Source organism: Cryptomeria japonica, chromosome 11 (assembly GCF_030272615.1).
Source record: "Cryptomeria japonica chromosome 11, Sugi_1.0, whole genome shotgun sequence".
Lineage (NCBI taxonomy): Eukaryota > Viridiplantae > Streptophyta > Pinopsida > Cupressales > Cupressaceae > Cryptomeria > Cryptomeria japonica.
The window spans coordinates 702,859,810-702,877,868 of NC_081415.1; positions in this window are offsets into that span (position 1 = coordinate 702,859,810).

Here is an 18,059-nt window from a genome sequence, read left to right on the forward strand (position 1 = left end):
TCCAGAATCACCTTGGTACAATGAAATATATACATATTTGCATACCCAATACATGTCACCAGATCTGACCAGAAATCAAAAGAAGACCTTTATTCGTTAGGAATCTAGATACACCATTATAGCTGATACTCTATATAGAAAGGGTTTCGATGGAACTCTTCTCCAATGTCTGGATGAGAATGAAGCACACCTTGCTTTAAAATAAGTCCATGATGGAATATGTGGGGATCACCAAAGCGGTCTGCCATTATCAAAGAAACTACTGAGAATAGGGTATTACTGGCCAACCATGGAAAAAGATACTTATAAGTATGTACAGAAGTGTAAACAATGCCAAATGCATGGAGACCTTATTCATGCACCAGCACAAGATCTTCAACCCATCACATCACCATGGCCATTTTCACAATGGGGATTAGATCTAGTAGGTAAAATCAACCCTACTTCATCCAACAGGCACAAGTTTATCTTGATAGCCACCGAATACTTTACAAAATGTGTTGAGGTGATTCCTTTAACATAAACTACTGGAAAACAGATATCAAAATTTATGCTCAACTACATTATATGTAGGTATGGAGTTCCAATGTGCTTTGTTACAAATAACGGGCATCCATTTAAAAACCAGGAAGTGAAAGAGTTGTGTGCCAAATTCCACATACAACAGAGATTTGCCACGCCATATTATCCACAAAGTAATGGACAAGCAGAGGCTACAAATAAAACAATACTAAAAATTCTTAAGAAAGTAGTCACTGACATAGGACGGGACTCGCATCTCCAGTTGAATCCCGCTCTCTGGGCTTACAGAACAAGAGTGCGCACACCTGCAGGAGCAACACCATATTCCTTGGTCTATGGTACAAAAGTGATACTCCCCATTGAAATAGAAATACCACCTCTAAGAGTATCCTTATAGAACATTATATTAGAAGAAGACTACAAGGTAGCAAGGTTGCAAGAACTAGAGACCCCTCATGAAAAATGACAAATAGAATTCAATCATTTACACGGATATCAAAACAAACTGAGATGAATTTATAATAAAAGGGTCATAATAAAAGGGTTCACCCATGAACCTTTCAAGTGGGAGATCTAGTACTTAAAGAGAATCAAAGGAACTTAGCAGAATGAGAAAGGCCACGGAAATTTGAACCTAATTGGCTAGGTTCCTTCATTATAACAAGGGTCATAGGCAATGGTGCCTATCATTTGGCTACCATGGAGGAAGATCCAATCTCTGACCCTATGAACAGCATGCACCTTAAGTGATATTATACCTAAGGGTTATGTAGTTTAGCTTTTACTTTCCACATTGCATATCATATCATTTAAAACACTACATAACATGTAGATTCCTTTTTAGACACATTGCATTCTTAAAGTTTTGCATTCTTATATAGAAGCATCAAATAAAACAAGGCAACTATTTGAGTTTATCATTTGTTTGCATCTAAAGAAAACAAGGTTCATCACCTTTCTTAGATATTCGGATGTGAATTCTTTGAGGTTCTAAGGTCATACATTCTCAACATTACCTTGTGACGATGCTTTACTTATGGTTGGGTAGCAATTTCACTATTTGAGACTTGTTAACCCATTATCTATCAATTGCTATATCTCACACATTAAGAAAATCTCTAATTCATTCTAGACACCTAGTTGATCATATGACAAGTGAAAAATCTAAAATTCTACTTCAGCGCTGCTTTAATTATCACACCCAAGTAGGTTTCATTACTTACAAGTCAAGGCAAAAAAAAAAAAACTTTAAAAAGAGAAAAAGAGCTATGCCAAATATCCATCTCAAGGCAAAAGAGCAATGATATATAACTAAAATATCATGTATAAAAATGCGATAAAAGGCTTGACTATGGGAACATACAAGTAACTCCATCAGGGCTATGATTGCCTACTGGAAATGGAGCAATATTTGAGAAATTATAGTCTATAACCTCATCAGAGCTCTCAAGGCTTGCTGGCAACGAGGCTCTATTCGGGATGCTTTTGAAGTTAGAATAATCCATGTAGCTAGTTGTATAGGATGCTAAGGATCTTTAGTGAACACAACAATGGGAATTAACTCATCTGCACACACATGGGCAAAAGAAGATCAAAGTTTCAAGAACCAATGGGGAAGTTTTCCGCATCTCCATTTGTAAAACCTAGTCACTAAGTATGTTGAGATGAATGTTCCAAAGGGCCTTAGAGATCAATTGACGACTTATCTACGAAATGTTTTGCACCTTTATTTTCAATCGGTGTACTACAAATGCTAAATACAAAGACAGTCAACCTTGTTCCAATAGGAAGTGCATCTTCATCCTACATATTGCATTCACATAGGTCATGTCGAAAATTATTTGTCTCCATATGCATTTTGCAGATCATCATGTCATATAGGTCTGCACACTGGGGGCATAACTGAAAAAATCCAAAAAATCCAAAAAATCAGATAAAGTCTTGAAAAAATCCAAAAAATCAAATAAAGTCCTAAAAAAATCAGATAAAGTCCTTAAAAAATCCAAAAAAAAAAAAATCGGATAAAGTCTTGAAAAAATAAAAAATAAAAAATAAAAAATCAGATAAAGTCCAGAAAAAATCCAAAAAATCAGATAAATGATCTTGAAAAAATATCAAAAACATTCATATAATGTCTCGGAAAGATCAACCAAAAACATCCATATACGATCCTGAAAAAACTTAAAATCCAAAAACATCCATATATTGTGCTGGAAAAATATACCAAAAACATTGCAATACGATCTTGGTAAAAATCAAACGAAAAACATTCAAAAATCTACCTACATAATCCAAAAACATAAAAAAATCTCTTGGAAAAGAACTAAAAATCGAAAATCAATCAATCAAAACACTTGCAATAAGATGTCTTGTGAGAAACAAATACCCTAGAAGATATCCAGCAAACACTTCGCACGAAGTTAACAAAGGATACGACTATCCAGTCAAACATCTACAATCAACTGATCAAACTATCTTATCAACGTGATCATTATCTTGTCTTAAAAAGAAGAGGATACACTCGAAATCAGACAGGTCAGTCTTAAACGGGGTCAGCAACTTTCTGAGATCAAACATTATCAACCATCACATCAAACAACTGAGAATGAAAGCACAAGGTCAGTATAGCTGCTGAATTTTGTTCAGGTCAATCTTTATCTTTTTATCATTTGGTGACAAATATTATTTCTATGCTACTCAAGGATGTCCACAAGTGACTAGAGGAGCTATGATGAGCATTATCTTTTTCTTTGTTTGCCATTTGTGGTGTGAACCGATGAAATTCTAGGGAAATTGCTCTAGTGGGTGTCTGTGATAAGAGCCTTCACATCAAGGTGAAATTGCCACACATACCTTGACCCCTAATGCAATTCCTAGAATGGAGGGTTCACTCCTTGTCTGCTACGTGTTTGTTTCTACAATGAGATATCTTTGCAGCTTGGTTCCTTATACCCTGATGTGCTAAAAGTTTCATTGCTCAATAATAAGGCTTAGTGATGAATATATATTGACGCAATAAAATATGTGACACAGGTTCATGATTCATTCAATTTCATTTTCATTTTCATCTCATTTGCTTATTGATAGTTTGTTGGTTTCTCATCTTCTATTTAGTTGAATTCTTTCTACCATTCTTTCTAACATTATTTTTTTTCTCTCTACCATCTAACTAACATTTCTTCAAGGAATATCTGAGTTAAAATTGATTCAACCATTATCATACAAAAATACATTCATTATAGATTCATCTGCATTCATTATAGATTCATTTTCATTCATTATAGAGTTCATTTGCATTCATTATAGGTTCATCTGCATTCATTATAGAGTTAATTTGCATTCATTATAGAGTTAATTTGCATTCATTTAGATTTCATTTACATCATACATGTATTACCATTGCATTTAGAATCATATAGAATTCAAGTAGATATGCATCATACAACTCATAACATCATATAAAGCATACATGGAAAATAATATACATAGGTCATTTCCAAAAAACCCTCATGCCATATATATAGCTCAAAAATGATAATGTGTGTGAATACAATAAATAAGCTTGAAGGCTCAGATAACATGATCAACCAACACTGCCTCTATTAGTAGATAGATCCTGTCCACTATATCTTTCCCTAGGATGTTGTGGTGGTCCCATAACACCACCACTGCTAGTCCGTCATGAAGTAGATCTACTCGATCTCCTCCCCATGTATGCACTAAAGCTAGGCTCTCTTTGACCCTCAGGGATGGCTCGCTCATGTGGCTGCCAATAATAAATAGATTCCTATGCAACAGTGAAATACCTATTTGCCTGGTTGCATGCATCTGTACCTGCTCTAAAAAGTTGATCGAAGGCATCCATAGTAATCTGACATCTTTGCACTGCCTCATCTATCTCCCTCTAGAGATGATCTCACTCGATATCTCATTTGGCGACCTCATCCTCCAAACTCTGGACCCATGCTCTAAGAGTCTCCAGCTCATCATCAACCTATCCTCTCCCATCCTTAGCACCAGGCACATCCTCCAACTCTGGCATATCATCATCATCATCCCCACCCTCGCTACTTGATGACTTCGAAGAATCATCGCTATCCTCACTACTAATAGACTCAGTGTCTCCACCGATGTCTATGTACTCATCTCCCTCTCCTCTACCATCATCTACCACATCTCCACCACCATCTCCCTCATCTCCACCATCTCCTCCGACTCTCTCCCCTGTGTCCATCCTCAACCACTGTCTAGGATGGCAAATCTTCTATGCTATAATCGAAACAGCAGGATCAGTCAAAGGCACTAACTCGTGCCTAGCAAACCATGCATCATACTCCGCTGTCATCCCCAGATCCGCTCCATCTCTACCCCAACCCCAGAGTAATGGCTGCAAAGAATCGAACTCAGCAGAAGCAACATGTGGCTGAATACACACACCCTAATCAGATACCTCTCGTGATACACGAGAAAAATATGCAATAACCATGGGTGTCACCTGTACCTCACCAAACTATTTGAGAACCCACCCAAGAAGATACATCTCTATAATCCACTGAGTCTCAATGGTCCTCCCAATAAGAAATCTTTGTTGTCAGCAGAAAGAAAAGTGCACTACATCATCAGCCCAACCGAGGCAATCTAAGTAAGGTATCCAAACGAAATGTTGCAATATATCCAACTAATGTCTCCAGTACAAGGTGTTCCCTGAACCCCTGTGTCTGATACCTATTGTATACCTAAAGGCATAAGGCTCACTAGGCTGCAAATCTACATGAACAATAGGCCTAGAAAATAGAAATGTGCTCCCATGCCCATGTCTGCAACAAAGTAACACCACAACTAATAGAACGGTATCCCAGATACACAATACCATGCATCTGATAGTACAACATGGCAAGTAGACAAGGACCCCAAGCATACAGTCGATGATGCACAATCATATCATGAAGCACTCTACCCCATCCAACTGGAAACCCATGACCTCATCAATCAGGTATCAGTAAACCACCGACAATACCGCATAATATAATGGTCAAGTCATCATAGTCTAATTGGGCCCAAGGGATCTCATAATGACCACTGATCTGCAAATCCTAAATCTCACACTCAAAAAGTGCACATAACCTAGCAATACCATCATCATGGTCATATATAACTCTCTCACCAAGAATGGGAATATGCAGTATACGCCATACATCCTCTAAGCTAATGGATGCCTCACCAATCGGAAGATGAAGCGAACACATCTCTGAGTGCCACTTCTCTATCAAAGCTGTAATCGTGGCCCTATTGGCCGTAACCTCTAGAAAATGCAATACATGGTAAAGACCAAGATGATGAATATGCTCAATCTCATCATCTGGTAGGTCAGCTCGAAGATCAAGTCCACTAGGTCTGCTCTATCAATAGTATAACAATCCAATGTTCTCCTGCAATGAGAAAAAGATCAAAATATCAGATGTCAGATCCAGATAAACTTAAAATATTTTCAAATGCATGACAACAAATAACATATACAACAAATGTGTAATAGTTATGACTTATGCAGTACAAATAAGACTCTTGCGTGATGATTAAAGCTAATGCATGACAAAATGGGCGCATGTGTGATAAAAAAACACTTATGCATATTGATACACATGAATGCGGCATGTTAAAGCTAATGCATGACACTTACAATGCATGCGTAACATTTAAAGTGTTTGCGGTACACTAAACATTAATGCATGAAAGTCGACAAGCGATTGCGTAACGTAGAGAAAAAAATGATCAAGGACAATTTTTTAAAAACAGGCATAAAAACAAGCAAAAATCAAGGAAAAACAATGAAAAATATCATGCCGCTAGTCCCAAGAGGTCTCTGAAATGAACGTACTCAATTCGATAAGTGCAATCGAGCTCTATAAGCAGCCATGATGATTAAATACTCAGAAACAGGCACAAAAATAGCAAAGAAACCAAGGAACTACAAAATCACAAATGAGCAAATGAAAACCTAGAATTCTCTATTTATAGCTCAAAAAGATTAGGGTTTTACGACACCCTGATGCCCGTGGTCCCTACCAGCTTCAAACAACTTGCAGCCTACTCAAATGATTTCAAAATGACACGAAATTTCACACACTTTCTCTTTAAACTAGTATCGAAAACATGGTCTCAATTTTTGAATTTTCCAACCACCTTTTCCGAGGGAGCATATTTACACTATACAAGCAATACCAAGGCATACTGGGGTAGAATTTTTTGTTTTCTTTGAAACAATATCGTTCCGCCTTTGTCTCAAAGAGGGGCAAATGTAGACACTTAAAAATGTGTCATTGATCATGTACTAATTATTCCTCTAATTGATTAAATAATCTATTATTTAATTAATTTAACTAATCTTATTCTTCTAATTTCATATTTCTTCATCTTATTCATTATTCTATTTTCCTATTCTATCATCATTTAATCATTTTAACCATTTTTCTAAATATTAATTAAATATTTATTATTTAATTAATTCTGATTAATTCCCCTATTTAAATAATCTTTATTATTTAAATAAATAAATTCTCAATTTCTATCTTTAATCATCTAATCATTCAACCCTTTTCTAAATATTAATTAAATATTTATTATTTAATTAATTATGATTTAATTCCTTTAATTTAAATAATCTTTATTATTTAATTAAATTCTATTTCTGCATAATTAAATAGTTTCTTTAAATTATTTAATTAACTAATTAATTCTTCTAGTTCCCCAAATTCTAATTTCATTTAATTTCATATTCTTCTAATTTTTTCCAAATCCAATTACATGTGCATGATTTCAAACACCAAATTGAAAATCAAAGTCAAGTTCTAAATATATTCAAATACTAAATTGAATTAATAAATTCAATTATTTGAATAATATCTCATGCAAAGATTAAATTAATAATCTAAATCTAAATGTAAGCACATGCTAAATTAATTAATTCAATCAATCAATTAATTAAATCATTTATCTCTTCAACTTCTATTTACATCTTTCAGTTAGCTTTTTCTAAATTAAGCTCTCTATGTCATCCTCTTTATTTTCTCCAATCATTCTTTTTCTTCCTTCAGTCAGCTTTTTCTCAATCAGTTGACTCAATTAATCTATTCAGTCTATTGAGTTTCACTCCTACAATCAGCAATTCAACTATCAACTTACATTTGAGCTCACCTGAGTTCACACCTCTTGATCATTTTGTTCCACCTTTCAATCAATCTTCTCCAATTTTCTATAAATTGAGCATCCGATCTCCATTTTCAACAATCACGAACTTTGAATCTTTGTGTCACTTGCAGGTTACTAGCGCAATATCTGAGATCCATCATACCACGAAGAGGAGAAGAGCAATGGAAGCAATACACAGTCACAGAATAGGGAGTTTTTATAGATTGAAATTATAATTCCTATTTTGCTTGATTGTATCATTTCATTGTCTGGTTTGTTAGATTTATTGATTAGATAGGGATTCGTGATTTCCCTTGTGCATATAATTGATAAATTTGTTTATTTGAAGATGAATTCTGGCATGTGTTACAGGGAGTATGGAGTATTTTTCATTAATGAATATTCAGCTCAAGGGGAGTAGGTAGGATGGAACCGATAGATGAAACCTTGACCCTTTTTCACATGAGTGTTGCTATCAATGCCAAAGGGGGAGATTGCTGGAAATTGACACTCAATTGGTTGGTTTCACTATGTTGTCATTGATGGAAACATGGTATCTTATTCTAGCTTCATGTTTTGGTTCAGTTGTGTACCGACAGGCACTTCACAGACACTACATCAGCACTGGCACCGACAGGACATAAGGATTTCTTTGGTTACTGGCAATGCAAGCCAACATGGTTTAGAATATGGTTATCAGTATTGGAGGTCGTCATCTCTTATATTTGCAATCGGCAATTGTTTTTAATATTTATGCATTTATGTTATCTAATCGACATGTAATTTGATATTGTAAATATCTTTGTAAGCCAACATAAGGCATGATAAGTTGTATAGGGTATATAGATCAGTTGGATTAGATCATTTTTCAGATAGATAAGAGAGATGGTGATGAATATGTGAATGTGATATAATGCAAAATATATCAGAAAGATTATGTACATGAGGATATTTATGTAAGGGTTATTTTAGTAAAGGGTTTAGGGTTTCAAACCGGAACAGACAGAGCTTAAACCAGAATTGTATTCTGGCATAGAAGATGCTATCTTAGTAGTTCAACACTTCTCTAGATTGTAGTCTTGATTTATATCTAGTTAGTGAGGCTCATTTTGTGATTGAGTAGTGTGCTCTAGGCTGCAAGCCTTCCTGCAAGTGCAGGCCCCTTATATTTTGTAATATCTCTTCACATGGCTAGTGGATTGATATTGTGGGTCACAAATCCTACCCTGGTTTTTACTCTTTGAGGATTTACAAATATAATTCTATGTGTTACGATTCTCATTTATGTCATTGGCTTATTGGTTTCTTTACTTCTTTCAATTCTATATGTACTAGTATACCAGTTGGTGTATGCATGTTTTAATAAGGATAAAATTGATCATTTCATTATAACATTGATTCACCCCCCTGTTACTATTATTGGATTCCAATACCCACATCATGGGCCTAATCAAGACTAGGGTGTATATGTCATGATCTCTTCAATTAGTCCACAAATTAGCTCCTTTCAACTATAACATTTTGAGAGCAGAAAATTAGATCCCATGTCAAATTAGGTCAAAACTTTAATTAAAGTTTTTGACAATAAAGTATAAAAGGAGGTCTACTTCTCTCAATCTAAAACCTAATTCAATCACCCAGTTGATCAATTAAGCAATTACAATCTAGAAAATTCAAGTGAGAAAGTTGTATACAATAATGCAACAAACTGAGAGAGGGGGTGAATTTGTTTGCACAAAAACTTACAGCAAGTTAAACCACAAAATAGATCTGATAATTAACAATTAAATCATGAAACAACACAACATTAAGAATACACATAACACCAATATTTTTGACATGGAAAACCTAGTTAACAGAAAAAACCACGATGGGAACCTACCCACAATGAGATAATGCCTTGTTAGGAGTAAATGAAAATATTACAATGGGGAATACACATGCATACAAGCATACTGCCTAGAGCTCACTGCTCAAACAAGAAAACCATAAAGCCTAAAACCTTTAGGAAAGGCTCACTACCTTATAGGAAGTTTCAATGACTCACAAAATCATTCGGACAACAATCCAGATTACATGAACTACAAAAATAGTATATCCATATGTTTGAGTACAATTCTAGTTAATCTCACTATCAAATCTTCTCTCACACACACTCCTTCGCACACTTCACACAACTTTCTTGCTACTGAATGTTTGATTTAATATTCGCACATAGAATTATATCTCTCCGTGATTATTACATTCATTTATACAATTCATCAACCTTTATTTCAATGTTGGCCAAACCCTTAATACAAATCACAAAATAATAGCCTCACATGCTACAACAATACCCGGGGACCAAAACGATGTCATCTAAGACATTGTCTAGACCCAAACAACCACTACAAACATGCAACATCTCCAAAAATTATGCCTTGATTATATGCAACATGCTACAACCACCAAGAATGTCACATAACATGACGAACATCACCGAGCAAAGAAAATATTCAATAACATGCACAAAAATCAATACGGACAACCAATATACATAGAACATGATCTAGAGATATAAACAAGCAATATGAATAGCACCACAACCACTACAACAACTCGGATCACAAGAATCATCATCATCTCTCTACCGAAGCTCAAGAACACCATCATAATTGACTATCAACCTGAAAGATTTTCTTGTGGATTTTCAAATCATGAATCAATCGAACTAAGGACACATATCAATGTCCAAAATACATCTCATACACCCGCAACTAAAGATATTACAATTTTGGATTAATACAGAGAAGAAGCCAGAATGTTGAATAACATAAAAAAAAAGAATATCATCCTCAATACCGGATCTCATAAACCGATCAAGACATCATGCAGACCTTTGCAAATGGGATCGAACCATCTATAAACAACAAACAAGAAAACCTTTAATCTATATTAGTTCATTTACAACACACAGGTTAAACCAAATCATTCAACCAGACTGCAACACTGGAATACATAGAAGAATATGTTGACATCAATGACAATACATCAACCAAAGTCCAACAATCTCCCCTTTGGCATTGATGACAACATATGAATGTGAAAAATAATCAATGCAAAGAAACAAATCAACTCACAACAATCTCCCTCAAAATCACAAGGATTATCTCCCCCTTAGACAAACAAGTCAAATCACAAATCCAAAAATGCTCTTCTCTCCCACAAAGTTTTTCACATTCTTCTCTCCTCCTTTGACATCAATGAGAAAGGCTTAGGAATCATGATTCTCTCCCCACAAATCTGAAACAACACTGACTACTCCCCCTAAGTAGAAGCCTCACTCATCAATCCAGATCACAAGATATCTCTATGAAGTTCACCGGATTCATGCAAATCTATGCATCTTAGTTCTCATCTCGAGGAGAAATTACCCCTAACTTCTCTTTGAGATACTCAAAATTATCTTTAGGAAAAGGCTTCTTAAAGATATCTACAATATGTTCCTTTGCAGATACATACTCCAATATGAATTCTTTCTCATTCACCTCCTCTCTGAAGAAATGAAACTTGATTGATATATGCTTATTTTGGAATGCAACACTAGATTCAATGAAATATTCATAGAACTTGAATTATCACAATATATAGAAATAGGCTCATCGTAAATAACTCCTATATCATTCAACATCTGCTTCATCCAAATTACCTGAGTACAATTGCTAGCAACAATAATATATTTAGCTTCTGCGGTAGATAAATAAATAGCATTCTACTTCTTCCTTTCCCAAGAGACCAACTTCTTACCCAAAAATAATGCACCACCTATAGTACTCTTCTGGTCATGAACATCACCTACCCAATCAATATCTGTACAAGCACTTAAGGTAAGGTAATAATTATTAGGGTACCACAAACCAAAATCAACTATCCCTTTCAAATATATGAATATCATTTTTATAGTAGTAACATGAGATTCCTTAGGATCAGGTTTAAATCTAGCAACATGACACACAACATTCATTATATTAGGTCTAATCTGAGCCAAATACAACGATCCATGAATCATAGATCTATATCTTGTTTGATTAGCTTGTGGAGAATCATCATCCTTTGTCAACTTACATCCAGTTACCACAGGTGTACCAACTAGTTTAGAGTCCTCAAAAACATTTGTTTCAACAATTCATTCACATTCTTAGACTGAGATATGAAAGTATCTTTATCCAACTACGTAATTTGCAATCCTAGAAAGAATTTCATTTCACCAATCATAGACATATCAAACTCATTCAACATCTCTTCAGCAAATTTATTACATAGGCAATGATTTCCTCCAAGGATAATATCATCAACAAAAACTTCAACAATCAAAATGTTAATTGATGATATGAGATTTCCATAATCCATAGAATTCATCTGTGAGCAAACTTTTGGAATTGATTGTGTGCGAGTTTTTGAATCAATTTTTCGGATCACACTTTGTGATCCATCATCAAAATGAAAGAGAGCACTATAAGAAAAATATTGAGTGTATGTAGACTACGAGGAGACATAAACAAGAAGAGGGACATGAGAGAGAAAAAACCAACAGTACAAAGAGACCAACTAAAAAAATAAAAACTACAAAATCAGTAAGATAAACGAAAATAAAGAAAGAAACAAAATACAACAAGGATCACCAAAATACATATACATATACATATATATACATATACAAAGATATATATATATATATATATAATTGTTTGTAGTTTTTCAGTGGTAATTATTTTTAATTTTTCGTCATCCTTTTTATCTATATACACTCAATCTTTTGCTTCTAGTTCTCTCTTTCATCCTAACGATGGATCAGAAAGAGTGATCCGAAATGTTGATTCAAAAACTCACACACAATCAATTCCAGAAGTTTTTTCACAAATGAATCAAAATGTTATTCTAGTTAATCTTGAAATAAAAATTACTATCAGCACTACCTTTATTGAATTTGAGCTTCATCAAATACTTATCCAATCTGGCATACCAAGCTCTAGGGGCTTGCTTCAAACCATACAATTATTTCTTCAACCAAAAACCATGTCCTTTTCATTTGTTAGCTGAAATCCATCTAGTTTCTCAATGTAGACTTCTTCCAAATCACCATTAAGAAACATTGATTTGAGATCTATCCGATAAACCTTGAAATCTTTGTGAGCAACTTAGGCAAGAAATAATCTAACGGATTCAATTATAGCGACTAGAGAAAAAGTCTCCTCATAATCAATTCTTTCCATCTATGAATAACCTTTGCAAACAAGTCTAGCTTTATTTCAAACAACATCACCCTATTCATTCAACTTATTTCAGAATACTCATTTAGTTCCAATCAGCTTTTTATTCTTAGGTCTAGGAACAAGAATCCATGAATCATTTTTCTCAATCTGATTCAATTCTTCTTCCAAAGCTTTAATCCAATTTTCATCATTACATGCTGTAGATGTATAAAAATGACCATATTCCTAAATGAATATTTTATGTTCATTTCTCTATTTGATTAAATCCAGTTTAATTAAATTGTCCACATTCCTCTATTTAATTAAGTAAATTACTCAATTTATTTAAATTAAATTCACTATACCCATTTAATGAATAAATCATTTTATTCAATTAAATCCCCTATCCACTTTTAATTAAATTCAAATTTAATTAAATAGTTATCCTAAATTGAATAAATCAAATTTATTTAATTGCAACCAAATTGAATAAATCAAATTGCAACCAAATTGAATTAAATTATTTCAATTAAATCCTATTATCCCTCCATCCACTTGCAAAATCCCAAACCCCTTTCTAATCCCTTCTAGAATCTTCTAATCACTTCTAATTAACCTAACCCTCTAAATTTTGTCACATCCCTAAGAAAAGGGAAGTCACTTCTCAAATGGCTCACCATTAAAGGCTTTCAACCTTCAACCACTAAATGGCTCAAAGTCTTTGATAACCATTGAAGGCTTTCAACCTTCAACCACTTAATCCCCAAAGTCTCCAATAACCATTAATGGTTAACTCAAACCCTCCCACATGGTTAAAACATTTGTTTTGACTCAACCTCTACCCAACCCAAAGGTCTCATCAAGCCATTAATGCTTTGACCATGATTATCTCTTAATCATTTGCACAAAGGTTTATCCTTGGATTAACTCTTAATCGAGTGGGTAAGCCTAACTTAGACTTGACCCTTAGCCTTTAGGTAACCATGAGGTCTTCTCAGGCCTTTAATGCCTCCAACCCCTTCTCTCAACCCAACCCTATGTTGACATTTGTCACCATTTCATTGGTGCAAATTGTGCACATGGATCCCCAACTTTCAAACTTGGCCCTTGATTAAACCTTTCAATCTTGACCATCCATTGCCCTGTTTGCGCTATAAATAGAGCTCTCATTCCTCCATTCTTAACAATCATCTTTTAAATTTGAAGCATCACACTTATGCTCAAATATATTCAAGCTTTAATTTCATATATGCTCATCATTTAGCCTCTCTTTAAACCAGGAATTAGACTAAATATGCATGTTTTTTTTATCATTTTAGCTCAATCATAGATTAAATATATCATGTTAGGATAGTATTCATACTAATCTTGTCATCTTATCATTTAATTTATTGCATTTTAGAATCATACCTAGCCTCTAACGTATCTTATACTAAAATCTATCAGAGCATCCCTCGTTCTTACATTTGCCATCCCTGAACCATTTTGCTCAGTGATCTGAGAGCAAAACATTGGTTTGAGGGACATTGTGAGATAGAGAACCATGGGAGCCTCCTTGGGAAGCTGAGTAATATGTTATTACTCCATAGCTTGCATCAAAAAGTCTTGTGTGTGTGTGTGGACAAGTCATTTTTATATATTTTCACATATTAAGTTTTATTAGCCCACTTTTCCCGCATACATTTCTGACACCCACCGTGGGGCCCGACCCCAAATAATAAATCGGTTTTTCAAATTAATGACTTTTGCAGGTCCGCGGGAAACAGGAATCAGTGCGTTGGACACATTCCATAGCACATCTGATCAATAGTCTAGCGCATCCCGCTTACTGTTTAGCGCGTAGGCTCTATACTCTAGCATGTGAAGACCTTTTCTTAGCGCATGACTTCACCTAAAATTTTCCTGTAGGTCTCGACGTGGGAAAAACACAGAGTAGCACATCAAGTTAACATATTAGCGCATCCGATCCCTAGTTTAGCGCTTATAGTCCATCATCCAGCGTGTGAAACTCAAAAGTTAGCGCATGATATTTTAAATTTTCCTGCAGAACTGAGCGCGGGAGAAAGAAAAGGAACAGAACAGCGCTTCCAATTCACAGAGTAGCGCATCCAAGCAATAGTAAAGTGTATGGGAACATCAGTTTAGTGCATCTGGTTTTTATTCTAGCGCGTGCAGTCCATTCTGTAGCGCATCAAAGACAAAAAAAATAAAAATTATTGTAACCGAATTGAAATTTTAGACTTGTAGAAGTCCCCCAAATCACCTGACATTTTATCTCTTTTGTTTTCTTGTAGGATTCTAATAGTTTCTTCCAGGTAGAGCAAGGAATTTTATTTTAAAAACGCTTTCTTTTGTTGACCTTCAAATCAGAAATTTGCTTTGTTAACCATTTCCTTTTTATAGATCAAAAACTCTTTCTTTTCAAGATTAAAAAGAACATCATGCTTGTTGGAGCAACATCTCCAAATAGAAGTTAGCAAATCATTGTTTTGAAGGCTAAAAGAACCTTGATTGCTTTGTCTCGAAAGTGGGAGGAATATGCTCTCCCCTTAACTGGGTGATCAAAAATCCAGACCACTCTTACAGCTTTCAGTAATTCAAGCATTAAAACCTTTAGCAGGCCTGCCTTCCCGAGGAGTTGCAATCAACTCTTAAAGCCATTTATGGCCGGTGTGAAGGGAATGACCTAAGTGGGGAACAACTTTGATGCCAAGAATTCCAACCCACTATAATCAAATGTGGAAAGTGACAAAATTCCTTTTCAATGGTTGCGCGCAGTGATTAGCCTTCCCCCAGTATCCTTGAGATACATAAAGCCTTTGTTCTAAAGGTTGGGAAGCCTCCTGAGGGAGTTTATCACTGACGACCGAATGGGAAGCCTGATTACGAACCTTAGAAATAGAAGCTTTGAGCCGAGTCAGTAACCAGACATTTATAACATCATAGTGCAAGGGTGGGGAAGAATCCGCTCTCAAGATTACTCACCATATATCTCCCAAGATAACTACTCAACTGTGAAGCAATTCACTTTGGGTTAATTTCTGGCAAAAGGCAAAAAAATGGGCACCCTCTAGGGGGTGACATGGTTGTTTGAGCTGATGGAGTATCGAGACTAGTGGGCTATGATGTTATTTATGACCCTTGAATAAAGAGTCTTTCTTAAGTGTATTACTTGTATCCAAACCTGTTAAAACATTGGGGATTTGAACACATCCTCGCAGAACATACACTTTTTGTTAGATTAGGCAAAATGGTTTTACTTTTTGTGCCGTGCTTGCATTTATTACTTCAGAAAATCATCCGTCGCACTTGAAAATTTCTCAACAAAATTCAAAAACTTCAAGAAATCACCCAAATGAAAAAATCAGGGCAATCTAGCGCATAAGAACAACATCTTAGCGCGTGGAAGACTTTTGCTAGTGCATTCAAACCTCAAATTAGCGTGTGAAGTTAAAACAATAGCATTTTATCATTAGGCAAAATAGTATAAAAACCTTTAGTGCATTCGAAACACAGTCTAGCACGTGACAGCAACAGCTTAGCACGTAGGTACCAAGAATTAACGCATAAAGTTTAAAAGTCAGCGCGTGATAGACCCAGTATAGCGCGTAGATTTTTCAAACAAATTCAAAAACAATTTTCAACAGTCCTAACTTTAGCACGTAGAAGAAACAGCTTAGCGCCTGGCATACAAACATTAGCGTATAAAGTTTAAAAGTTAGCACGTAGAAGACCCAGGATAGCGCATAAACTTTTGAAACTGTTAGACCGCCATTTTCACAAAATCCGAACTTTAGTGCGTGTCTAGGGGCAGATTCGTGCGTGTGCTCATTCTTTTAGTGCATCAAGTAAATTCAGTAGCGCAAAACCAAGAAAATTTTGAAAATTTCAAAAACATTTTTAGAAGCCTTTTTCGTCAAAAAACCATTTTTCATCAAACCAGAGTGACAAAAAAACCACTAAAACTATTTCTTAAGCTCAATTTGTGTCAAAACAAAAGTTGTCAAAACAAAAGTTGTCAGAATCCTAAACAAATCGCACAATAGAGGACATCTCTCCTATCATAATCTGAAAAATTTCATCATCAGTATCAATAAAATTCTTTACCATCTTACGGATTTCTATCTCAAAACAATTGTTTAAAATTCTCAAATCGTCAAATCCAGTTTCCAGATCGGGAAGCTTTTATCCATATCATTTGACATGCTTTATCGTGAAGGGACATCTAAACCTTCACTCCGATAAAGTGAGATTTGAAATTTTTCAAAACAAGAATCAACTGAATCCAACAAATCAAAGGAAATCATTGATCACTCATGCATGACTAATCCCCTTATTGTGAGAAGAAAGAACCTCTATCATAACATCACGTTGAAGAAACAACAACCTAGTTTCTCCAAATTCATCAAGAGAAATAAGTTTTTATACATCAATCGTCAACTCTTCAAATCTCATCGGGTATTCCTTCATCATGTCAAACATTATATCCAAAAAAAATCTAGCGAATTTGATGAAAACAAGAGCATACTGTCAAAAGTCTGCTTTTAATAAAACCATAAATTGCAGCGGGAAAATCAATCTAGCATTCTTGCCCAACGAGTGCATCACATATAACACATCTTGACCAAAACCACCAACACCCGAGCAACACATCGAAGAGGCTTTTGTCCCTTTCATCACTGAAAGTTTCTACTAAAATGCCTGTTACTCGCTCTCAATGAGACAAACAAAGCGAGACACACACTGAGTCCAATATGAATCGAAGATTATCAAATCCTTTTGAAGTTCCACCCATAGAAGAACCTGAAATTACTGAAGCACTTCTTCGGGAATGTCAAGAAAACCCTTCTTTCCAAAAACTTGTCGAAAAACTCATGGAAAATGACAAAGAAAAATATCTGTTGATGCTCACAAGCAAGGGCGTTAAACTTCATGAAGATTTCGACCCAAACATTTTTCAAACTAGATCTCGACAATATGCATATCAAGAACAACACCGAGAAGAAGAAACTCGCATACTTGAACAACATAACTTTGAACAACACATTCCAGAACAACGTATACCAGAAATGCGTATACCTGAGCTAGAAACACCAGAGCAACATATACCATTTACCACAC